At 42.8% G+C, this 24953-nt stretch overlaps 1 protein-coding gene across 4 annotated transcripts in view; it reads left to right on the forward strand.

Moving 5' to 3' along the window:
• The first annotated feature begins 1016 nt into the window (after nt 1-1016).
• Nucleotides 1017-24953, forward strand: part of TBL1XR1 (TBL1X receptor 1) — a 103881-nt gene continuing 79944 nt past the window's right edge. For 2 of the 4 annotated variants that reach the window (XM_038146530.1, XM_038146533.1), the window contains exon 1: nt 1017-1432. The gene's annotated coding sequence lies outside the window, so the exon portion shown is untranslated. Of the gene's footprint in view, nt 1433-1944; nt 2456-24953 lie in introns of those variants that run through there. The other 2 variants (XM_038146531.1, XM_038146534.1) reach the window with 1 other exon arrangement.

Genomic DNA, 24953 nt, shown 5'->3' on the forward strand with positions numbered 1-24953 from the left:
TCATCTCTTTATCCACTGCCAGCTGCAGTGAAATAAGAGTTCTGAAACTGAGTATGGTGATGTGGACACCCTATTTGAGCAGCACCAGAGCTGGGCTGGGGTGTGTGGAGAGCCTTGGAATGAGCTGGGATAACATCGGATGTTGCCATCGCATCCGTGCAGGGTTTGCGGTCACTGGGACTCTGCACGGGTGCCAATGTCCAGACATGAGAGTGCTGGGCCATCGCCCAAGAGTGTGAAATGCTCTTGCAAAACCATTTTAAGATGGAAAGGGCTGCCTGGTGACGAATGTGGTTTTGATTAACAAAGCTCGCTTTCAAAAACAAACAATGCGGCCCTATAGATGACAAACAGCGTTACAATTTCATTTGTAGCACCCAGGTAGGACATTGCATTTGTGCTGCGGAGGATTATTTTCATTAAACGAAACGAGAGGGCAGAGGCGGCAGCGGGGTGCCCACACGGGGCCGGATCCCGGTGCCGGGTGCCATCGCCAACCGCGACGGGCTGCGAGGAGAGAGGCAAAACCACCATGTTACATCCTGCATTTACATAAGCTCTGTTGGCAGCGCAGTTTAATGTCTTTCCTAGAAAAGCTCCGCGGCCTGGGGCCTGCCGTGCCCGGGCGGCCTCCCCTCCGCTTCCCTCCCTTTGCCCGCGGCCGCCTCCCCTCCCGCACTGCCGGGGAAGGCGTCAGGGAGCGGGTCCCCCTCCCCGACCCCCGCGCTGGGCTTGTGTGGCCGGGCCGGGCCGCTCCTCCTCGCCTGGCCTCGCCTCCCGGCTCCGCTGCTTCCCTTCCTCCTTCCTTCCCTCCCTTCCTTCCCTTCCCTTCCCTTCCCTCCGCCGGCGCCCATTTCGGCGCGGCCGGGCACCCGGAGTGTCTGCGGGCCGCCGGCTGCTCCGCGCCGCTTGGCTCCTTCCCCCAGTAACAGCTCCCACATTCCGCCCCGATCCCTCCTCAATCTCAATCACACACACACATATTACTTTTTTTCCCCCCCCCCCCCTCCTTCCTCGGGACTTAATCTCCAGTCCCCCCTCCCCCCCCCACCCGCCCTCCCCACCCTCCCCTCCCCCGGCCCCTGGCTCGGATATAATTGAATATCACAGCGCTACGCGCTGGGTATTTTTTTTCCTTCCTCCTCCTGTGTGTGTGTGGTGGTTTTGTTGGTTTTTTTTTTTCCTGGTGTTTTTTTTCTCCTCCTCCTCTCGGTGTGGACACCTTAAAAATACATATATATATATAAATGTGTGTGTATATATATATATATAATCGATAACTATACGCGTGTACACACACACACTCACACAGGCAGGGATGTGCGCGTATATACACGCGGCCGTATAAAACACACGGGAGGAGGAGAGACAATCCAGGGTGAATTCCTCGTGCCTCCATTCCCTGGGAAAGGGGGGAGCAGCCGCTCGCAAGGTAAGAACCGGGGGGCTCCGAGCCCCGGCGGCGGGCAGGGGCCGGGGATGGGGGTGGGGGCGGCCGCCCTGGCTGTGTCGGTGGAGGCGGGAGGGGGATGGGACCAGAACGCCTCTGTGACCCCCCCCATTTTTATTAATATCTGTATATATACATATATATATATATACAGACACACACATATATATATAGACGTATTTATCCCTTCCCCTCCCCCACCCCGCGCTGCTGGCTTCCCCTCCCCCACCCGCCTTCATTTTTTTAATTAAAAAAAAAAAGAAAAGGTTTAATGGAGCGGGGGATGGGGGGGACACCGGCCTCGGCAGCGAATGGCACACCGGAGCCATGGCGAGAGGCCTATTTTTAGCCCGATTTGCGTGGAAGAGCGGCTTCCCCTCCCCCCCTTCCCGCATATTTACTTTGGGGGGGGAGGGGAAAGGGGGGGGCAGGGCCGGGTCGGGATGGGGGAGGGGAGGCCGTTCCCCTCCCCCACTCGGCGGAGTTCTCCCCCATCCCGACTCCCCGTTCCTGGGGAGGGGAGTCACCCCCACCCCCACCCCCGGGCCATTCCCGGTGTTCCCCCCAGAGCCAAGTTATTGATCAGTTCGCCGGCGAAGTTCGTGCAATGCCCCGCGGTGGCAGGGAGCGAGCCCGGTTCGGGGCATAAAATAAGCTTTTCTTTCCCCATTTCCCAGCGTCTCTCCTTCCCGGGGCTTATCCCTGTCCGAAACCCTGGTGTGAATTGTGTGTTGCATCAATTGGAGGGGCTCGCACGGGTTGATGCGGTGTGTGCTGTTTTCTTGGTGGAGGATTTAAGTCCTGAAATATGTGTCTTGTTATTGTTGTACCCTCGAAAGGGTTAAAATTTATCGTGTTGTTCCAGGTGAATTTAATCTTTCATCACCGAATTTCCTTTTAAGGCAGCTTGACAGAATAAAAGTCTCTCCCTCGCTTGTCTTTATCCCCAGAACAGCAAAACTTTGTCTGTGCTTTATGGCAGGGGCTGGTTGCTGCAGATGACACGTGAGTCTGGAGGAAAGTTTGGTTTGTAGGTCGCTGTGTAGGAAAGTGAAGTTTGCTGGTGAAGTTTTTACTACTCTCCAGTGTGCTCGACTTCCTCGTTTTCCTGTCTGTGTAAATCAAATTCCTAACTGATTTATGGGGGAGGGGATCACAAAACATATTCCTTCCTTATTGTTAAGGCATGGGAGGCATGATCAGGAGAAACAGGTCTTTGTTGCATAAAAAAAAAGAGTTTTGTGGGCTTGTCTGACTTGCTTTGCTGTCCTTCTGTGCTAAAATAAATGTCTGAGCACGTTGTGTGCTTGAAAAAGGTTCTTTGCTGTTGACGGTCTCTGCCCTTTGGGTGTTGTGAGTTGTGCCCCTTTAGCAGCAAGGACACCATGTGCAAAGTTGGTATTTGGGGTTTGGTTGTACCTGGGCTTTGGGGCAGTTTGGTGCCCTCTTCTTGCTCTGAGTAACCCAAAGGCTTGTCCATGTGAGGCTCGCATGTTGGGTTTGGGGCCTTCCTTTGGACATGTGTGTTGACGGGCTTTTTGGCATATATTCCAAATGAGGACTGGACTGCAAGCTCCTGTGTGTGTCCTTAAATTTAAGTGAGTGGGTATGTGTTTGTGGATGAGCTGTGAAGGGGTTTTTGCCCTTTTCCATTGAAAAAAAGGGGCTGCTGATGGTGCTTAGGGCACAGGTGGTGCCCTGTAATTGATCGAAACAAACTTTCTGTGGTTTTCTCTAGTTTTTTTTCCCTTTGTTTTTGTTTGAGGTCTAATGGACTGGCAACATTTTGTATTATTTACCTAATGTCACCTGAGCCTGTGCACTGTCGCTATCTTAAGTTTTCTTGGGGGAAGTTGGATTTTTCTCCATGAGAACTGTGCTTTCTGGTACTCTGTCTTGGGAGCGTGGTGGCCTGCCTCCCAAACTGTTATTGGGAACGCCTGGAGAACACTTAGCTCTCATTCTTTGAAGAAAGGAGAAGGAAATGTAATTTAAATGTATGAAAGGAGTTGGGGTTTGGCTTTTGGGCTTTATGATTTATTTTTAAGACTTTGCAAGAGTGTATAGTTTTTGTTTGTTTGAACGTGCACAGCCATAATGCGTGTTTTAGCATAAAGAATACAATAATTACAGAAGATTCTGTTGCTTAAGCTTTTCCCCCCCTTCAAACAGGTAGTTAAGTTTTTTTTTTCTTGTGAGTTTCCTTTTTAATATGAATACTTCTTTCAGTTTTACTCTATATATGGTAATTATTGATGTTTGTGCACTGCTTTGAAGTTGTAAGGCGGAGTATAAGCACTGAGTACCCAACAGCAATACTTCATAGTCATTTTCCCATCATGAAAGAGTTTGATGCTAAAAAGTGCTACAGCCTTAAGCATAAAGAGGCTCTGGATGGATTAGGGGAAATGGCCAAAATTGCTGATAATGTTGTTTTCAGATAATAGTTTTACATTAGGAAGAACAGATCTGAAAATGTAAAGCAAACTGAGTTATTTTACCTAACTTTATTTTGGTCTGGAATTTAGTAGAATGTGGACTTCACATTTGAGTCAGAACGTGTTTGCTGTTATAAGTTTTGTAGTGGCAGTAAAGACCCACATCCTACAAGGATGTAATCGTGCAGAAGCCAGGAAGTCCTGTAAAACACACGGCTTTGTGAACATCAGTGGTCTCGTTCAGCTGAATGAGCTCTGCAGCTGTCTCTGAAGTTGCTCCCAGAAGCTGGGTGTGTTTTGTATTAGTGGTGGGCAGCAGGACGTGAATCTTTCATTACGCTGATGCTCTTTTGGTACAGCAGCACTGTAAAGTGTTTCGGAAGGCTGAGGTAGTGGCGGGTGTGACACCTTTTCATCACTAATTCCTCTGCTCGTTGGGAGTCCCAAGTGACAGTCCCCCCTCCAGTTTTTGCTTGCTTTTCCTGTCTCTTCTGTCCCCCTGGTCCCACAGCTGCTGAGGATTGTGGTGCCCGTGTGAATTCTGACACCTTGCTGGCGAGGACACTGCTGGCAGGCGGAGGAGAGACAGACACAAGTCTCCCGCCAGCTCTTCCCCTCCCAGCTGGGATAAGGTGGTGGTGGTAAAGTGGTGTGGTCTGTGCTTTGGAGAGGAGGGCAAGGACAGGGTGTCCTGCAGGCCGGTGTTGTGTCAATACTGCAATATTGCGATAGTGAGATGTGTCGTACCCAAGTGTGAGTCACTGACAATCTAATTCGCGTTGTTCCTGTGGAGTGCTGTGATACTGGTCTGTGTGCTGACCATCCTCACTAGGTGTGTGTTTGCACACGCCTGCACCCAGAGTTCAGGGTGTAATAATGACTGTGTTTAGTGCCCTGAACATCTCAGCTCATGCAAGTAGCTGCAGGTTGGGGGAGAAGTGAAAGTGTGTGTGTGTGCACAGTCTGTAATTATGCATGTTTGGCTCCTGCAAAAAGTAGCTGCTCTGAGAATATACTCATTGCATGCTCATTTTTAAATACAAATTTAAGTGTTTGTGTTAGGTGAAGGAGTGTCAGGAGCTTCCCATTAGGAGCTATGATTGACAGCTCCTCTCTCTTTTTGAGTTGCATTGCTGCATTAATGTAGTAGCTTCAAATTAACAGGTGATGAAGAAACCATTTCTATGTTTCTGCTATTGATTTAGCTACCCCTGTCCCAAATGTGCTCAGTTTAAGTTCTGAAGTATGAAGTTAGATGGTCTTAATTTCTGTAAAGTCACTTAATGATGAGTGACTTTACTAGAAAAAGGTTCAAGTGATCCTGACCAGAGTGGATGGAGACTGCTTTATTCATTTCATAATTGGTTTCTTCTGAGATAAAGTGTGACAATGAAATGAGGAATAAGGAATATCTTTTGATATGAAATTGTAGGGGGGGATATATTGGCTTTCCTTTAATTTTGCATATTGAATTAGCTAACTGGAGGTAAGAAGCAGTGAAAATGAGTCAGCTTAGCTTTCACTTTGGGAGAGTTAATGGCTTGAGTGAAAAGGTTTGGAAGTCTGGTCTGGAAATTGCCAATTTGTATCAAAACTGGTGAACTTCTTAGGGTTCCGTCTTGTGGTATCTAATCCAAGATGAGAAGGCCCTTTCCTTCCCACTCGTAATGAAAACAAGGCTGAGCTTGTTTATACAAAGTGCCGTGGAGTCTTAGTGGCCTTGTTTGAGCTCAGGTTAAGTGTGTCTTTGGTTCGGCAGGATCTACAGAACCGTAACTCAGCTTACACTCTGAAACCTTTGTCTTTAGTACCTTACCACTTATTCTTTCTGTGACATCCTTTAGACTTAACTTTTTGTATTGATAAGGAGCCTTAAAAATAATTCTGCCTTGTTAAGAAGTAAGTGGTCATTCCAAGCTGGAGGTTGTGTAATTATAGGGGAAAATGCACACACTGGTTGGGTGTGTAGGATTTTGCTCTCTTGGCTAGCCAAGGAGTGAAAGAAATTGCTGGTGTTGCAGCTCACACCTGCTCACTTGCTTCTTGGATGGGCTGATTGCAGGGAAGACTCTTGAGTGTATTTCCTTACCTGTAGAAATAGTAATCAGAAAGTCTGGTGAATTGGTGTAGCTTTCTGAAGAACTTACTGAAAGAAGCTCCAAAGTGATGAGGGGCAGCGTCATGGAATTGTCTTGGCCCATATATGCAATGTCTTTCAAAGAGTGTCAATTTAATTTGGATATAATTGTGCATGGCCAAACTCGGTGCTAAGTGGAGATACTGAGGTCCTTTGGAATATGTTAGCTGGAATGCCGGAAGCAACATCCGTAGGTATGCTATTGGCCTAACACACCGTTTTTTGAGGATGAGTAATGCAGGGAGAGTGGGTGTCAGCCTGGCTGTGTGGTTCAGTGCCTGCCCATGGCCCTTCCTGGTGCTCTCTGTATCCTGCTTGCCTCCAGGAGCTGGAGATTGGTGGCAGTGGGGATCTGGTCCCTGAATTTGTGCTGTAGTAGGGCTTGGTGCAAGCTTGACTCCTCTTAAGAAGAGTATAAGCTGGCGTCTGCATCTCTAAAGTAAGATATTAGTAGTCTTATTTTCAAAGATGCTGAGTCCCCGCAGTTGCATGTGAAGTTGGCAGTCTCTGTGTGTGCTTAGCATTTCTAAAAATCAACTCTTGTGTGTGGTTTGCAGGCTTTTGCAAACTCCCGTGAGGGTGTAGTTTCTGTTGCTGGGAGCAGTATTAGTAAAAGGCTATGTTGTGTGCTCTGACTTGTGTTTATTGTTGTAATTCTGAAGTCTCCATGTTGCAGAGGAGCAATCTTGCTTACTAGTAATGTCTAGCAGTAAAAAAATCAGAATCATCCAGAGAAAGCAGTTGTGTGTGATTTTTTGTTTTATGATCCGAGGCTCTGTTCAGTGTCAGTGTGTTACAGACACTCTCTACACCCATGTGCCATCTGCAGACACGCTGGGTGTCATTTTGGATCGCTGGAGGCACGTGGCTGGAAGTTTGAGCTGGTGGGGTGAGGGTAGCAGACCTTCCCTTCCCCTTCAGTGGGGCAGGAGTTTTGCCAGCCTGGCAGGGCAGGTGAGCAGCTGTCCCTTTAGTAATGCTGGTGCTCCTTTTAACCCGTTGTGGGTTTGGGGAATGATTCATTCGCCTCTCCACGCAGAGCTCCCTCTCACCCCACTGACGTCAGGCTGATGGTAGGTTTTTATGAATTGGGACTGTGAAAGTGGAAACTTTGCTCTGTGCACAGCTATGTGCCTGTTGGTGGCAACCAGAGAGCTACAGAAAAGATCTCTGCGCTGCCTATTCCTGGAGCATTTTTCCAGGGTTATGAGTTAAGGGTCAAATATTTACTGTTTGTGAAAATGTAGTGCTAAGTACTGTACCCGGTGCCAAAACCACAGACATTGACAAGGGCTAGAGTCCTAAATAGAACCCATCCTGAAAGTTGCATCCATTTGACATTAACAATGTTAAAAGTACAGGCTCTTCACGTGGGTGACCTATTGCCAGCAAACTGAGCGGGGAATTACGGATGGTGAGCGCATGTGAGGCAGATTTGAGTCCCCTGATGGTTCCCTAAAAGTACCAGGCAAAGAGGAGACAGTTTGATTTCCTGGAATAAGTTGCCCAGGCTGGCCAAGGAGTGGAATAACAAGTTCCATAGCTCTTTAGTGGTTTTTGGACAGACTTGATTCATGCTCGAGTGTCAGCATGACTTCTGAAAATACTATTTTGCTTTGTAAAAATACTATTAAAAAGATGTCATTATTTTTCATTTATTATTGATATTGGTCTAACTTACAGTCCTATTGGACAAGTGAGCGTTTTTGCCATTAATTTCAGCAGTTGAGAGAGGAGCTTACCTTAAAATACTGATTGATCTTGAGAGAGATGAGTGAGTCTGACCCTCCCCCCTGCTTCCTGGTCTCTCTAGCTCACAGTAAGCATGAGAACTTTTCCTCTTTTAGGTTGTCTAAATTTGTGGGGAAAAAATAGTTTTGATATTGCATAGACCTATGGGGGAAATAACAAGAGATCTGGGTCAAAAAAGTAGGACGTGCAGGATTTAGAAGCTGTTGAAGTGTATTTATTTGTCCTATATTAGGTTAAAGGAAGTATTGGTGCTCTCAGTTTGGCAACGTGTCCTTCAGTCTGCGGTGTGCTGTAAAGGGAAGACAACTGCTAAACAATGAATCACCACTAATTTTTGTATGGATGTTCACATTCTTCTCTAGTGCAGAAATTTCTGCCGGTGTATCAAAACAAACGTGCTTTCCTAAATACAGACTCTTAGAGATAAATTTTAATTGGGCAGTGCTTTGTAAAAAATATGGATTTTTTTTTTTTTTTGCCACAATGATGTTTGGGATTCTCTAAAGTATCAGATTTTATACTTTTTAATGTGCTTATAAAACAAAGTTAGCACTAATGTGGATGAAGGAAAATGAGGGACGGTGTGGTCAAACCATCTATTAATGCTGACATCAAATAAATTGTGCTAGAAGCATATCTTGTGTAGCAATGGATTAGCTGTTTCCCATTGCCAGTGCAACAAAGCTGGGGTTTATAGAAGTGGGGTCTGTACTTGCTGAAATACATGAATGTTTTCTTGATGCCTGGTACCTGATTTTCCGCTTTATTTTGAAGGCACAACTAAATTTCGCAATCTGGTGTGTTGTTTAGACTGTAAGTATCTACCATTGTGGGCATGAAAAAATTCAGCAATATGAAACTTCAATATGTTAAGTTGTGACAGCGCTTTAACACAAATACAATGAAACAACCTACTAAGCAGTTTTGATGAGCTTGATCTGATAGCAGGAACAGATATCTAAATGTAGCTGATTAATAGAAACCAACTTATTTTTCTTTTTTTTTTTCAACAGCTTTTGCCTTTACAGTAAATATTTGTCACAGTTGTTTGAGTTGTAAGAAAAATGCTTTGTATTTCTGTGAATGTCTTCCAGGGCAGACTGTGAATGGCCTTTGATTGCATTAGAAATATCAATGTTATCTTGCTGTTGGCAAAATCCTCGTTAGCTGGTTCTTCTGCTGTCTACATGTGCAAGGTTACTTTTTACTTATCCTAGTTCATCAAGGCCCTTTGTAAGATTCTTTCTTACAGTAGATATAATACACATTACATGCATTAGCAATTAAGTTTTAAGAGTCTCTTCTATTAAAATAAAACAAAAAGCCCTCTTTACTGCTGGGTCATCCCGTTGAGGTGCCTGGGCACCACAGCCCTCCTAGGTGTATTATTTTCTGGTAAGATGGGCATTGCTTTTGTCTTAAAAAATGAACCCTCTCTTTGTGAGGTTCTGTGGGCAGGTTGTGAAAGCACCAAATTCAATTTTCCCATCAGTCTGCTGTTGTCCCAGTGCCTGGAACACAGCTGAGGTCCCACGTTAGATATACTCACTGCTGGCGTGTGCTGGGGACTTCTGGAGATCCTGTGCGTATCGACAGAAATGGTGGGAAGAATTAAAACATAAAATACACGAAAGATAAAGGGATGGAAACTTTCAGAGGTAGCCAGGGAAAACACTCTGGATGTGTTTTGACTTGCTCTTTGACGCTACGGATGACTTCATACGTGAGGCTCGGAGGGTATATGAAATGCAGTGTCAGACTCCGGCTAGGAGAACGTCCCTTACGTAGGCTGAGATCTGGCTGTTGTGCCAGCAGCAAGGCTTGTGTGTGTTGGACACTGCTGCAGAGCTCCAGAAAGCTCCATTGATGGTGTTAGACTATGTGAAATTTCATTATGTGCTTAATGTGCCTCCCACTTTCCCAGCTGTGGCCTGGGCCTGTAACCCTGTAACTACCTGCTTGTGGAACGGAGTTTTTTCAAGGTGAAATGAAAGAAATGCACAGGTTTTAAAAACACATTCAGAGATCAGGTTAGTAAGGTTTCATTTGTGTTAATGTTCCTGTAAATGGTGAAAGTTTGGAACTGCAATGTACTTTAGTGTGCCTGTTGCTGCCTAGTTGTATTTGTTAATCTGATGCTGCTGGGCTTACTGCTGTTCTGTGTAATTAAAATAACCCCACAAGCCTCCCCCCGTGTGATAAAAAGACAAGTGGTGCAAGATTGTGTTGCTTTTTTTCTTTCTGAATTAACCCCTTCCAAGTGTCAGGGTGGTTCTGCCTTCTGTTCTTGGCCCTGTTTGTCCATGCTCTAGTGGGAAAGTGGCAAATAAGTGTAGTGAACTGGCACCATTTTATTCTTACCCCATCCTAAGGCTTTATTTGATTTTTCTAGTCATTCCCCACCTGTTGGTTTTTGGTTTTTTCTGGGTTTGTTTTTTTTTCCCCCTGAGCTTTCTCCGTCCTTTTTGTTATTTTGAACTCTTTCTTTTGCGTTCTCCCCATCTGTTCTCTTGTCAGTCCTTTAAATGAAATTGGTGCGTTTTTGCTTCTGTTCTCTGAGTCTTCTCTGCTTTCTTCCTCTTTCTCAAAATGTTAAATTTATATGCAGGACTCAGTCCTAGGTAGCCCTCTTGAACTGGAGGGGTTGAATGGGTTTGGATGATGTAGCCTGAGTCAGTGGTGGAGCAAAACCTGCTGGGCTGCTGGGGAAGTTTCATTTTGCTGTGTGTGCCCCTGGCAGCGAGCAGGAGGTGAGCGAGGGGCCTGCCTGCGGGCACATGGGTGGCTGGGATGGGCACATAGGGCAGGAAATGCAGAGGACAAATTTTGGCAGTGCACTTATATGATAAAAATAATCTTGGCTCTGGGCATATAGCATTGATCCAACTCTTGGTGAAGTCAGAGGGAGGCTTTGGAGGGAGTTGGTGTGAGCTTTTAGTGCAGACACAAAAAGCTGAGGAAGTTGGAGTGAAAACCTCGGCGCAAGGTGGGGTTGGCTTTGGGCTTTTCAAAATAAGGGGTTTTATGCAAGAAGTTTTTATTGACATTGTGACTTAAAATTAGTGAAAACAAAGTCAGTCATCGTGAAATCAGTGGCAGCCTTATCTTATTGTTTTTATTGTGGGTAGTGTTGACAAGTCACATGCCCCATTGTTCTGGGTGAACAAACAGGGCTTTGAGGCTGCGAGCTGGGACGTGCGCACAGGCGCCTTTGTCCTGTGTGGAACTGTGACTTCGGAGCCGAGCCATTTGTCTTTAAAGAGTTCACGTCCAGAAACTGCATGATAAAACACTTTCTTGCTTGATATCTAAACACCGTTTTTGTTTCATGTCTTGTTGTCCAGAACCTAAGAAAATAAACACAGGTGACTTAATGGGTCATAAACTCTCTCCTACCTCATTTCCCAGCAAACCCTATGGATAGAGGCTGGTGTTCTGGCTGCACAGTGGATGTGCTGGGGACTGAGAGAATGGAGAATGTGCTTTTGAGAAAGTCAGTAAAAGATTTTTGCTTGAAAGCCTTCTAGGTGTAAGTCTTTTACCACAAGGCTGGTGACACTTGAGACAATAATAGTGGACCTCATCTATACTGAAGTCACAGTTTTGTGGCTCACCTCTCAATTACTCATGCCGTTTATAAATCCCTGTAATCAGGATATGTGTAGTGTAACTAAGATGGATGCAGTAGAGATTGGCTGCAGGAGCAGACTTGGCACGTGTAGGCTGTGGATGTAGTCATCCAGCCGTATCTGGGGGAGAATTCCATTGAAATTGCTGTGAGTTTTGCTTAAGGAAGAGCAGAAAGATTAGTCTTCCCTGCCTACAGTGATTTTTATTATGTTATTGTTTTTAGTACATCTTAACAATGCCTGTGTAGCTCATTGTCTGGTCCAGTATTTTTGATTTGTAGAATAAATGTGGTTGTGGTTTGGGGTTTTTTTTTGTTTGTTTAGCTTAGGGGTTTTTTTTGGTTGGTTTTTTTTGTGGTTTTTTTTTTTTTTAATCAGCATATAGTCTTGCCTTTTCCTCTTTGGAAACTAGTGCTTGCAGTGTGTTTTATACCTCTACAGGACTGCTCACCAAAATGATCTTGAGTTGTCAGAGCTCCACATAGGTATTACCAAGTTGCTTTCATATGCAATGGCACGGAAGGTGGTAGAAACTTTCAAGCTGGTAGAAATTCTCGTAGCAATCTTGACTGCGTGTCGACAGTGTCAGCTGTGTGTCCATCTGCTCTCTGGTATTAGAAAACTTCCCCAGTTTGGGTGGCTTGCAGGCAGTCTGTAAAATACTGCTTTAATTTCAATGCAGGATGAATGGCAAACTTTTGGCATCCTAATGTGGGTGTAATACAGCAGTGGAATATATTCTGTGGGTTACTGCTCAAGGTTTTCAGACTTTTTTTTTTTCTTGAGCGTGACTGCAGTTTGTTTACGCAGTCCCTTCATAGGAACTGCTTGATAGAGGGAATTATGGAATTACTTTCTGGGTATAAATTCTCTCCATACATTTACATCCACAGGCCTGTCTAGCTCTGTGGTGGATCCCCAGAGGGACACCTCCACTCCCCACACCCACAGTTTTGCTTTTCTGAGTTGACCTAATATAAGAGTATGTGACAGATAACTGTGTTTACTTTATTTTTTGTTTACATCACTGAAGATTTTCTGTCCACATAATGATTAGGACAGAAAGCTGGTGTCAGGATTATCTGTTATTTCTGCCGCTGTGTGACCTTCGCAAATGGATTAACAAATTCACCCATGCACCAGTGATTTAATACTTAACAGGAGCTTTTTCAGACCAGTTCAGTGCCCCGAGATTGTCTGGTGAAAGGCTATGTAGGTAGCAGTGTAAAGTGGCTTTTGTTTAATTTTTCAGTATCTGCTTACTTGGAGTTTTCAGGTTTAAGCAAGTACTCCATTTTAATTTATAGGTTTTGTCTGTGTCTTTTAGTTTTCTGTTGGACCGAATGTGGTCCTTCACATTGGAAATATTTTCTACTAATGCCAGGACATGTTGAAATTAGGCTACTTGGTTCATAAATTTAGGCATATTTCTGTCCTTAGTAATGTGGAAATGCAACCTTATATGAAGTTTTCAGATGTCTGCACTTTTTATGGACCCTGGCACAGTTTTGGGAGTGAGGAAAGGTGGAACTTTCTTGGTGGAGCCACTTCAGGAATGGGTTTTGGAGAACAGCTACACAAGCAGCCACTTATCCCAGCACTGGGGATGGGAAAGGGGGTGCAGGGACCCTTGAGCTGACCCTGTTCTTGATGGAGCAGAGGCACAAAAGAGTTTCTATCCTCTAATGTGGTGTATTGAGTCCTCTGCCATGCTGAGACAGATCTATGGGTCCTAAAAACATCATCTCTGGAAGGATGTGTTAAACCCAGCAGCTGTTTTGGTGGGGAGAGGGGGTTAAAGTCCAGGTAGTTTTGCTGCACCAGTTTACAGCCTGGCTCCACAAACACTGGTGTTGCTACTGTGGAGGCTGTGGCTGAGCCATTGGAGTGAACGTGGTTAGGTAAGGGTGGGCCATGAACTCCTTATCTCAGCTGTGCTATCAGGCAGAATCTCCTCAGAGTGCAGTGGGTCAGCTGATAGCTCAGCCAGTCTGTACATACACTTGTACTGACTGCTTGGGTTCACCCATACATAAAATACACATAAATCTTTGTCATGTGCATGTAATTTCATTTGGGTGAGTCTTCCTTTATAGCTTCCTAAATGATTCTTCTTTATAAGTTTAACTATAAACTAATTTACAAGCTTTTATGAAAAATCTTTTTTTTATGTCCTTTACTGGGAGCCAGTGGTGTATTCCCAGTCTGAGGACATTGATTTCTGGTGAATGTTTTCCTTGTTGGTATAGGTGTCTCCTGAAGCACATCTTGGTCCTGGCTGTCACAGCTGTGCTTGTGACACTGATGAACAGACATTCACTGTTAAATTATCTTTTTTTCATATGTTGTTTGGACATTTTTCATCAGCTGAAAAAATGAAATTTTAGGGAGTGTTGGGGAGTCTCTTCACTTTGGGAGTAGTACCTAAAGTTGTATACATTGGGATTTTGCTATAATAAATTGAACTTTGGTATGGTGATTTTTCTTATTTTCACCATACTCTACCTTGACAAGTATCTGTGGTTAATTTGAAAAGAAAGTCCTGCTAGCACTTAAATAAATACCTTGAACTTTGCAGAGATGTATTTACACACACTGGCAGCACGGGTTGAAGTTAAAAGTGGGAATTTACAGTACGCTCACATTTTTTTTGGAATGACTCCAGGAAGAAAGTGTCTCATTCCTTTTTAGAGTAATATATATCTATATATCAGCTGATATAGCTGTTGGTGTAGTCAAGCCCTAATTGTTTAAAAAAATATCACTTAAGTGTGATTCTTTGGTATATTTAGAAGAGCTGAGTGAAGCCCTTTCTTGGTTGAACCATTTTCTTGTGATCTCAGGCAGTTTGCATGTTCTCCCTAAGAAATATATTATCGCTCCATTGAAGTCAATTCAGGTTCTCTGGAAGTAATCCAACCTTCAGGAAAGAAAAATATTAGTGTGCATGTTGAGGGAAAGGGTTTCCCTTTATTTCGGAATTTGCTTGTCATGTGTATCAAATAAGCCATTTTCAGACACATTAAGGCTCTGTGAAACTAATTTTCAGCACTGACAGTTTTCTAGTCCTGGGTTAAGCAGAAAGATTTAAATTTAATGTTTCCAATTTTTTTTTTTGTTTTAAATAGGAAGGGATATGTATATTTGCTCAGTCATAATTTGAGTGCCCTGAGTGTTTCAGGATAACAGAAAAATGAACCATTTGAGATGCTGAGGACTACAGGATTTTTTTGCCATTCGTTTGTTTCAGTATCTGAAATGTGTTGTTGCCAGTTTAAATGTTGGACTTTAGAGAAGTAGCCTTTGCTTGGAAGCCTTAAATATTTGCAATGTGTTGTTTATTTGGTTTATGAAGTTTTGTGCCATTTGAAGGCTGGTTTTTGTTTTAGCCATGGGTTTTGGCAGAGCACATTCTAGCATATGTAGTCAGTCATAAACAAACTAGAGACCACGAACGCTTTCATCCTGTGGCTGTATCAAAGCATGTAAGGTTAAATTAAAACTGTCTGACTGTGCTTCTTGGACCTGTGCTCCACTGAGACCTTCAGGATGCTCATGATAAAATTCTGTGCCTCCTGTCATTAAAGCAGTGACTCTCTTTTGGTTTTTGTGACTTTAATCTTTTAATCAAGGAGGGGTTTTCAGGTTTCCAGGCTTGGTTTGTGGCTGAAGACCAGTGCTGCGCACGCAGAGCTGTCCGAGCTGGGTGCTGGTTCTCCAGGGCGTGTGGAGCCCCAGCGGTTTCTGCAGGATTTGATGTGCTTCCCGGGGGAGGGCAGGGATTTGGCAGAAGCCTGCCCTTCGGTAGCTGTGTGCTCTTGGAAGTTACACAAGCTGGGTCATTGAACCGGATGGTGGAGTCTGCAGAGGGCTGCACAAGGGCGGAGGTGAGGAGCAGTGGAGAGCAGCCCCAAGATCAAGGGCTCTCCTGCCAAGGCTGCCGAGGGCAGGTGTGGAGTGCCCGTGCGAGGCTGTCACCAGAAGGGCAGGACACAGCAAGGACACTCGGGATGGCCTGTGGACAGGGGAAGAGCGTGGAGCCTTCCCCTTAACACAGGGGTTAAGCAGGCTGTGCTGGAGCACAGCCCTTCTCCAGGAACCTGCCACCCTCCCTGGGACCTGCCCTTTGTTCTCTCCTCAGGTTGAGCCTCCAAACCCATGGCATTCTTCCTACACCTGTTCTAAGCACTTCTTCAGTGTTGCTTCTGAACCAAATGCTGTCTTTTCCTCCCTGTCATTGCAATCATAGAGCTACAGTTTAGAAAATATGATATTTTTTAATATTTGCACATATTTCAGTCTATTTTCCTGAATATTTTATTTAGGCTTTAACACCTTAATGACTCAAAGCCTCAGCTGGTTTTGTTTGGAGCTGTTTCTTCCTCAGGCAGAAATCAGACCTAAAATGTTTTTTTCTAAAGTTTGTGAAGAAAAAGCTCTCTGCTAGCATTTCCGAGTTGTTGAGGTTAGCTCTGAATTTCCAGATAATGTAATTTTCTTTTTTAAAAGAGGTCCCCTCCCCCCTCCCCGGCAAGCCCTAAAGTATTCTTTGTGTGAATGTACTATATGATCTCTAATTATATGATCACATACCATTCCACAAATAGTGCAATACAATAGCATAGAATTATTTCTAGGATCTGGTAGAGGTCTATTCACTAGACTACCTTAAACCCTGAGCTTGCAAGTTGTTTTGTGTAAATTGACTCCTTTGCCTCCCAGAAGCCCTGTTTACTGTAGCTCTGCCTTAAGCCCAGGTTCAAAGCTTGTTATGGAACCAGGGTTTGGGATGTCAGCCTTGAAAGTTGCCATTTAACTGCTCTCATACAGCACATGCATATTAAGTAGGATAGCAGAATAACAGTGAAATTGCTCACCTAGGTCTGCAGATGAATTACCATAATTAACTGCTTCTTCCCATGAATTGCACCTAACGAAGGCTGTGCTGTTGGCTGAAAATAAATTGCATAATGCATTGCTGTTGACTAAATTATTTACATACCTCAGAGGGGAGATGGTATAAAAAGGCTGCAGAACAAGTGCTGGACCATTATGAAAAAGAAATGGTGGGGGGAGGGAATCACAGCTAGAATGTGGTGTAGCCTGCCTTCTCCTGGGTCACCCAGGAGCTCTGCGTCCTGTTTGCAACACAGTGTGTGCCTCCATGGTTACATATTTATCACATTGCATTGCATAATGTATGTGTGGAGAAAGCAGAGTTAGATCTGTGCACACAGCCTTGGGCCTGCTCTTAAAAAGAGTGTGGCTGTATAGTTATAAATGGCTAAAAATGACTTTTTTTTTCCCTCCCCCTGTGTAACTGGTCCCAAAATATCTGAAGTCAAAAGCAGAATGTGGCTTTAAAAAATCAATTATAAACCAAAATGAACAATTTTTTTAAATGCTTGCTGTTCTGTGTTTACCTGTGAAGTGTCCTTTGTGTGCCTGTTGTGAGGTGGTTGAGGATTAAGCTATATCCATTATTGGTTTTTCTTAACTTCTTATTTAGCCAAGAACTGTTTTAAAAGAGCTGTATTTGGATCTGCCATCCTTTTGTTGTCTTGTGGAATGTTATGCAGCCCTATTTATTACAACTTACTAAAAAAGACGGCTCTATTGCATAGAAATTACTTACACTAATTTACCAGAGGAGTCAGACAATAAATATATGTGTGAACTGCTCCATGCACACACACTGGTAACAACAAAATAACTGCAACAACTGAAAATGGGCTCCATCAGAGGTGGTGTTCTGTGTTAGAATTTTCCAAAATAAGGCTTGTCACAGCTTCTGTTTTCCATAGGCAAAAACCAATCTGGAATTGTAGCTCTTGGTGCCTAATTTTCTAGGGGTTTGCTTTGCTCTGGGACTTTGTTTTAGGCCTAATCTTGACAAAATCCTTGACAAAACTTGGAAATACTTATTTTTTTAATTTTTTTTATTTTTTTTTCCTCTGTGCATAGGGTTGTCCATCCCTCTGCCTCCATCACAGAGGTGGTGGCTCAGGATGGACAAAGGAAGCTGCGAGTGGGGTCATGGTCCTCACAGAAACTCTGTTGTTTATGTGATCACTTCTGGTTATGCTCCCAGTGGAAATGTGGCTGCAGTGGGGAAAAGCTTTGTAAAAACAACTCCGCTGAGGAAATTGGATCACAAATAATTTTTTATAAGTAGGCCAAAACATTGCGTGATAAGGTTTGTATTGAGTAGGCTGCCTTTTCTTGCCAAATTACCTGGAATAGGTCAACTTTTGTGATAACAGCAACAAGAAAAACTGGTCAGTTTTTTTTTGTTTTTTTGTTTTTTTTTTTTTTACCTATTAAAAATTTTTCTTGAAAAGCTTTATTTCCTGTTTGAGAACATGTGCTCAAAGTTTGGCAAAGATACGATCTTTGTGTCGGCAGGGGATATTTTTGGCTTGGTTTTGTTCTGGATTTGTTTTGTTGGTTTGAGGTTTTTTTATTGTTGGTAGGGCTATTGTGTGAGACATAAATCTGACATAGGCAGCCTTAGTTTTTGCATTTCTAATAGACTGTTCAGGCTGGTGAACCACTTACCGTGGAGAGGGTGTGTTGCAGTATTAAAAAGCGATAAATGACAAAAACCCGTTAATTGGTGTGCAGGCAAAAGTGTAAAAATAGCAGAACAGGCGTGGAAATAAAATACATCAGTGCTACCTAACATTTGTGACATACCTAACAAATTATGACAAAACATTTTTAATAAACATTTTTCTCCAAAATTTCAGAATGCTTTCAAACACTTCATACACGGTTCCTGCACTGTACACTTCCTAGTGATGAGTGATTAACACTGCTGCAAATACATCCTCTCCAAAAAAATGCCACAGAGGAAAATTTGTTTTGTGTGTGTAGGTTTTGAGTTTTTCTTAATATTATGTTTCCTATTTATATTTTTAGAGAACAATCCAAAATTGATTTATGGAAAAAAAATTGGAGATTTCCATAGAAAGGTTTTGAGATTTGCAGTGAACTGCTCATTTTTATTACAGTCCTTCAGACACACACTGAATCTTGAAATCACTGCTGAAGGATGGAGCCTTTTCTGCTGTTCTTCTGTTGTTGTTTGTCACTGAACTTCTGAGATATTATTTAGCAGAGAAGGATGATCAGAAAGGACAGCAAAGACCTTGGAAACACCCTGCCAGAATTTGATATCTGAACTGGGGTGTTGTAAAGGCATATTTCCTTTTAGAGGACTGGAAGAGGAGACCAGGGCCATAAGAGTGTAGAGGAAGGGGAGAAGTAGCATTAATTCTGTTTCTTGCTCTTCCCTTTGGAACACAGATTCCATGAATGCCTGAATTCAGTGCCCTGCTTTAATGTGGTGGGAACTTCACCAGCTTCCTTGTTCTGTCTGTTAACAATCAACTGATTTAGGGTCACGAGTGTTTTACAGGACATGGCCACCTGACGTGGCACTGCCTGTGGGACAGGGACCCATCGGTCTTCTTGGGTTTAAGTGTGCCTTACTGTGTGCAGGTAGAACTTCAGTGAAAAAAGGGGAAAGGGATAGAGAGGAAAGTGTGCATGGAATTACTGATTTTACATTATGTGGGAGGAGAAGTGGTAATGTGGCAGAATGTGGCATAACTGTCTCCAAATTTGTTTGGCTTTTTGCCGGGTTGGATGAAGATTTTTGTGTGTTACAGAAAAATTTTAAGAGAAAGATCACAAAGGGAATATATGAAAAAATTTTGTGCAAAGCCTTGGGGCAGTGAGAACCTGCTATGAAGCATGAGTATTAGGGGGTAAGATTTTACATTCAGTGTATAATTATAGGTATGGAACAATTGCAAATTTGCAGGTGAGAAAAATACTGTACTTTGCATCAGGCTTTCCAAGTCCCAGTTGAGCAAGGATGGTATTTGTCTTGGCTAACATCTGTTCCTTTCTGGAATAAGTGGCTTGAAAGGAAGGCATGAAACTTTAATATGATTTCTGGTTAGCTCAATCTATCTCCTTCTTTGTAGTTTCAAAACATACTTTATTTTATTAGATTCAAGAATACAGGTTACCTATACAAGCTGCTGGCTCCTTACATAAATAATCATATGATAAATGCAATTAGATTGAAGTCCAGCAATATTGAAATCATTTCCATAGGAAGCTGGCTGACTGCCCAGACATCTGACGTCATCTAGGAACCACGCTCTTGGTTTGGACAAATGTCTTTGGCACAGCCCTGTGAAAGTCACTGTGGTTGGGATCTGGGTGGAAATAAGCTCTGAAAGGCTGAGTGTTTATGCCTGATGCCTTCCCAGGCATCTCCCTCCCCTCAGACACCTTCCTGCACACCTCTGAGGAGCCCTGCTCTCCACAGGCACAGGGAGGAGAATGCCAATCCTTAACCATTAAGAATTCTTTCATGTATAGTAACAAGTTTCCACTCAGCCTTCCAAACCCTTGTTATGTGCTGTAATAATGTGGGAGAAGGACTTCGTTGTGGCCAGCGTAATTCTTGGTAAACAGAGACGAGGAATGATGTCTCATTAAAAAATGTAGTGTGGCAATAGGAAAGTCATGTTTATTACCAGTTCTAGAGTTGTATAAATAGAGATGTGAGACATCTGCTGAGCGTTGCTGTAGTAGAAACACTGAAATCACATTTTTTCAAGTTAATACATCTCAGAGCTAGGAAGAGGAGTAGTGGAGTGAGGGCTTAGAGCAAGGCAAATGAAATGAGCAGGGGCAGTGGAATGGTGGGAGACTTTTTCAAATGTATTTTCCCAAGGAGGTAACTGTATAACCATGTTCAGTGTTTTAGGATTTGTATCTCCTTGTGCTTGTTGAAAAGCAGGAGAGACTAGACATAACTAGGAAAAGCCTTGCATCAGGCCATTAATTACACTTTTATTTAGGTGGTGAGTGTGTTTTGGGCTGGTGGAAGTGAGAGCTGCATCTACAGAGCAAGTGTCATCCCAACAGTGGGGAGCCCCCTCTGTTGTTGGGACAGTTGTAGGGGGATTCCCAAATTTTAGAAGGTTTTTGTCTCCTCCTCACCTTCAGGATTTTGCCTTGAAAGATCACTAATACTTACGATAAAGTGGGACTTGGGGTTTTCTTGATGGCCTTCTTTTGTTCAATGGGTTATTTCTTTATTTAAAAACAGTGAATGTGTCTCAATAAAATTCTAAAAAAATGAAAAAGAAAAACAACTCTCTTTCTGTGCACTGTAGGTCTAAGGTGCTAAGGAGCAGAATCATAGTTTAGATTTAAATCCAAAAGTAAATGAGTAATTTATTGCCTGTTAAACACGAGCAAACAAAATCCCAGTATACTGAAGAATGTTTTGAATCTATCTGAATTTTGAATCTGTCACAGGACATATAGACAAGAATCTCTCAAAATTGGTCACCTGTGGCCTAAATGAGGTAATTGTGTCTGCTGTGTGACAAGTGTGTATTCTTGCAGGATCACTGGTTTTACCTATTAGAGCAAGAATAAAATAGAGGGTGCAAGTACCACAAAATGTAGTTCCACAAATGTATGCCAGTATTTCTCTTCATCACAACAAAGTTGGTTGAAATAAGGAGAAACTTAGAAATTGCATCAGGTATATTTCAGACTGGTTTAATAGAATTCTTAAGTTTTATTTTGTTGTTTGGTTTTGGGGTTTTTTAATACTCTAAGGTAGACTGCTGGATGTTTTTCTGCTGTATTTATGTACTGAAATTTGTGAGTTATTCAGTTGGCCACCTCCTGTCTCTCATCTCATGAATATGCATTCAGGATTTTTTTTGTTTGTTTAACAAAAAAGCCTGTAAAATAATGCTGTGCTGTTTTCCACTCAAACCCCTCCTTATTGCCTGAGTGAAGTTGGTTTTGATGGTAGTAATGCTACCTGTCCCCTCTCTCCAGTGTTGGCTTTCCTCAATAAAAACTCATTCTTCACCCATTTCCAGTTTAGCAACCAGTTCCACAAACCCATTCAACTTTATCCAAGTCTGATGCCAAACTGGATTCTTTGTGGTGTGGAGCACCCAGCAATTTGTACATTCTGACCCTAGTGTTAGTATGATTATTTTCTCTAACATTATTGTTAGAAATTTTATAACAAAAATCAACTGTGAACAGCTCAGGAAGAGCAAGGCAAGACCTGTTTTTTTTAACTCTGAATCATTCTAGCTCGAACGTTTTGGTTTTTTTTTTAATACATTTGTACAAGGTGTGTTTTGAGGTGGAAAAATTGTAAGATTCTGAATATTGTCCAAAGAGACCTGAAAACTTGGTGACTTTCTGACTGCAGGCTGGATGTCTTCTTTCATGTTCTGTGGACATTTGTGTGTATAAATGAAATGGTTGCATTCTGTTTAATTTGAATGGTGGAAATTACTGTAGTAATTCCAGTATTATTTAGTGAACCAGTATGATTGCTGGAATGGGGTGGCATGGGAAGATTGAAGGACTTCATTATTTATGGGGCAATTTTTATTTTGTGGTTCATTATATTGGCTTGAAATTAATTCACTGTGAGGTTCCTGTAAAATTGCTTTTTGTGAAATAGTATTTATTTTACCTTTTAATAAAACACTCTGACTTCTACGAAAGGCATGAAAATAATTGAAATAAATTATATGCAAATAATTATTTAAATAGTGTGGAAATATAATGTGTGGTGCAATTAAAATTCCTGGACTCCCATCAGTCTTCCTAAGTGAAGTCCTCATAATGGTGTTTTTCAGAGGCAGTTTTTCCACGTGAAATTCAGCAGCAGCTTGGGTCAACCAGAGCAACCTTTTGTGTTAGAAACATGACCAGGATTATCTTTCTATGGATACCATGGTGAGGATTTTAGGAACACCTAGACAGAGCTGTTCTTATTGCTGCTTGGATTTAAGGCCTCAGAGGGCTTAAATCTCAACCCTGCTGGGGTCAGAAGAGCAAACGCTTACTGGGATTTTGATACACACAGGAGTAAGGAAAGCTCCTTAGGACCCTGGTCGTAGGGAAGAAATGAAGCATTAACCAGATCTGTCCCTTTCTTGGGTGTCTCGCAGTCTAGTTTCCTCACATTGCTGTGTTTTCTGAAGCTCAAAATAATGCCTTGTTCTCGAGCGATATTAATCATCTTGCATGCATTGAAGTGTGGATCTGACTGTGACTCAGAACAATTTAAACTCAGGCTTCATGTCTTATGAAAATAAATGGCTCCCAGAGGAGAAAGGACTTCTGTTTTCATTTATTGCTCGTGATGGCGAGCTGTGCCTCGGTTTGAGACGTCCCATCTTGCACTGACTTCCTCCGTGTCCCGATTCATGCTGACAATGCCATTGGCTTTGATCCCAGCCTTTACTGGGAGAAAAGCTTGTCATGGTTTGGGTGGCTTGTGGACAGATCTGATAAGAGAGGGTTTCTGAAGTTTCACCAGCAGGTCAGGCAAGGATTGACAGAAGTACACCGGAGTGTGTTTTAAGCGTGGGGAGGGAAAGGTATCATTGAAGGGAAGACTTCATGTGGGAAGCATGGGAAGAATTGAACTGGCTTTGGGATCAGCCCTGGAGCAAGGAGCTACTGAAGTAAAGGGTGTGAAGATTGATCTTTTGGGGGTTATTGCTGGAGGGTATATGAAACATTTTGCTATCATTAAAATAACTTAAATATGAGTGTTTTCTAACTGGTACCTTATCTTTACACCACAATTGAAGGAAGTTACTTTTTGTCCTTTTGGATTGCACTGGGTGTGTCAGTTTCAGGGGTTTTTAGCCAGTTTCAGAGGGTTTTTTTTTACTTGGAATGAATGGTCAAGGTTGGTTACTTAAGTAACAGGTTTCAAAGTGGGAAGGGAAAGTGAAAATCTCAGCACTGTGTTTGCTCGTGGTGAACTCAGCTGAGCAGAACATTTAATGGTTTCATTGAAAACTGTTGAGAGCTACGGGAATACTTGCCTAAATTAATTCACTGCATTAATTTCTAGATGACACTGGGTAGTGTGGGTATGCAATTCCACCTTTGGGCATGGGCTAGTGGATTTTTTTTAAAGCATGATCTTCATCAGAGGCAGCATGTATGATTGGTTGCCCATTTGTCAGCATTTTAGATAATCTCAGACAGGATTGCTTTTGTAGACAAGTTTATTTTTGGAGTATGTTCTGGGAACAGTAAGTTGGGGTGGCAGTTTTTATTTATGTTTTGGATGCTTTCTCATTGTCCTCATCCTTGTTGAGCTGGACAAAATGGTTACATTTTAAGGCAAAAAATGTAATCTAGTTTTGGAGCTAATGCATTACATTATTCAGCAGCAGCCTCCACCCAGTTAAATGTAGTATTGACAGTTGCAGTACCACATTTGAGTGTATTTAAGATGAAAATATGTGTGTGTATTTGTCGGAGAGCATTTCTGGTGCTTTTTATTTGATACATGTAGTCATCATAGCCCATTTGTCATTTATCTGTCTAGTTTCAGACACGTCACACCTGTGATCCTTCAGAGAACCTGTGATCAGTTATACTTTTCTGCAAAGGCAAGAGATTTTTGGTAATCTTCCCTTAAAAAGTGGGAAACATACATGGATATTGGTGCAGGTTTGGTGCCTGCAGTGTAATTTGGTGCTATCCTATATAGCTGCCATGGAGGTTTGACTTCCTGTTCATTAGATTGTTTCTTTTTTTATTATTTCACTTATGAAACTTGCTTTTTTATAACACTAGTGAAAGCAAAAATCTCAGGAGGCTGTGCTGAATGGCTGCAGTTATTTGAGAAGAATTCAGAATGAAATTTACCTTCTTTTCTCAGCAAGCAAGAATACAAGAATTAGTACTGATTAAGACCTCCTATGTCATCATCTTGTTAATTATAATTTTTAGTTATGGCTTAGGGGGAGGGGATGTGTCAGTTTACCCAATGAATTAAGAAAAGAGTAGCAGGTGGAGAGACTCTGAATCTTTGAGCTGTTCAGTCTAGCAAAGTCATGTGTTTGTGTGGAGGGGACTGAATTAGTTCTCCTTGCTTGTGACATCTGGTTCATCTTGTACGGCAGAGTGTGGTTGGACTCTGGGCAGGTGTTGGATTTGTGGTTGGATGTGTTTTTGATCTGTGATGACTTTCTGTTGCATTTCATTGAGCAGTGCGTTCCTGGAAATGATAAGCTCTGTCTGGCAGTGGGAGATTCTGGTATTTTTCATTGTCTTGAGCAACATCTATAGTCAACTGTACAGTTTCAGAGCACAGGTATCTGAGATCCCCAGATCTCTACATGACAGTTCATGCTTCCAGCAGCAATTGCTTTGTAGGTGGCCAAATGGAAAATGAGAATCCTCTTTGCGTTTTCTGTCCTGTTTTCAGTCTGATGGGGAGGTTCAGATACTTTAGTTACCTAAATGACATAAAAACCCAAGCAAGACTGGCCTTAGGCCAGAGCTCCATCTTTGTGCTAATGGGTGAGTGTGCTTTTTGTAACTGTGCTTATTACCAGGAAATCAGCAAGGGCACAACCGATACCCTGCCTCTGCAGGAGCAGCAGTGTTTGATCAAACCGGGTGTGTGCCAGATCACAGCCGCTCCTTTAGGGCTTTTTTGTGCAAAT

Source organism: Motacilla alba, chromosome 9 (genome assembly GCF_015832195.1).
Source record: "Motacilla alba alba isolate MOTALB_02 chromosome 9, Motacilla_alba_V1.0_pri, whole genome shotgun sequence".
In the NCBI taxonomy this organism is placed as follows: Eukaryota; Metazoa; Chordata; class Aves; order Passeriformes; family Motacillidae; genus Motacilla; species Motacilla alba.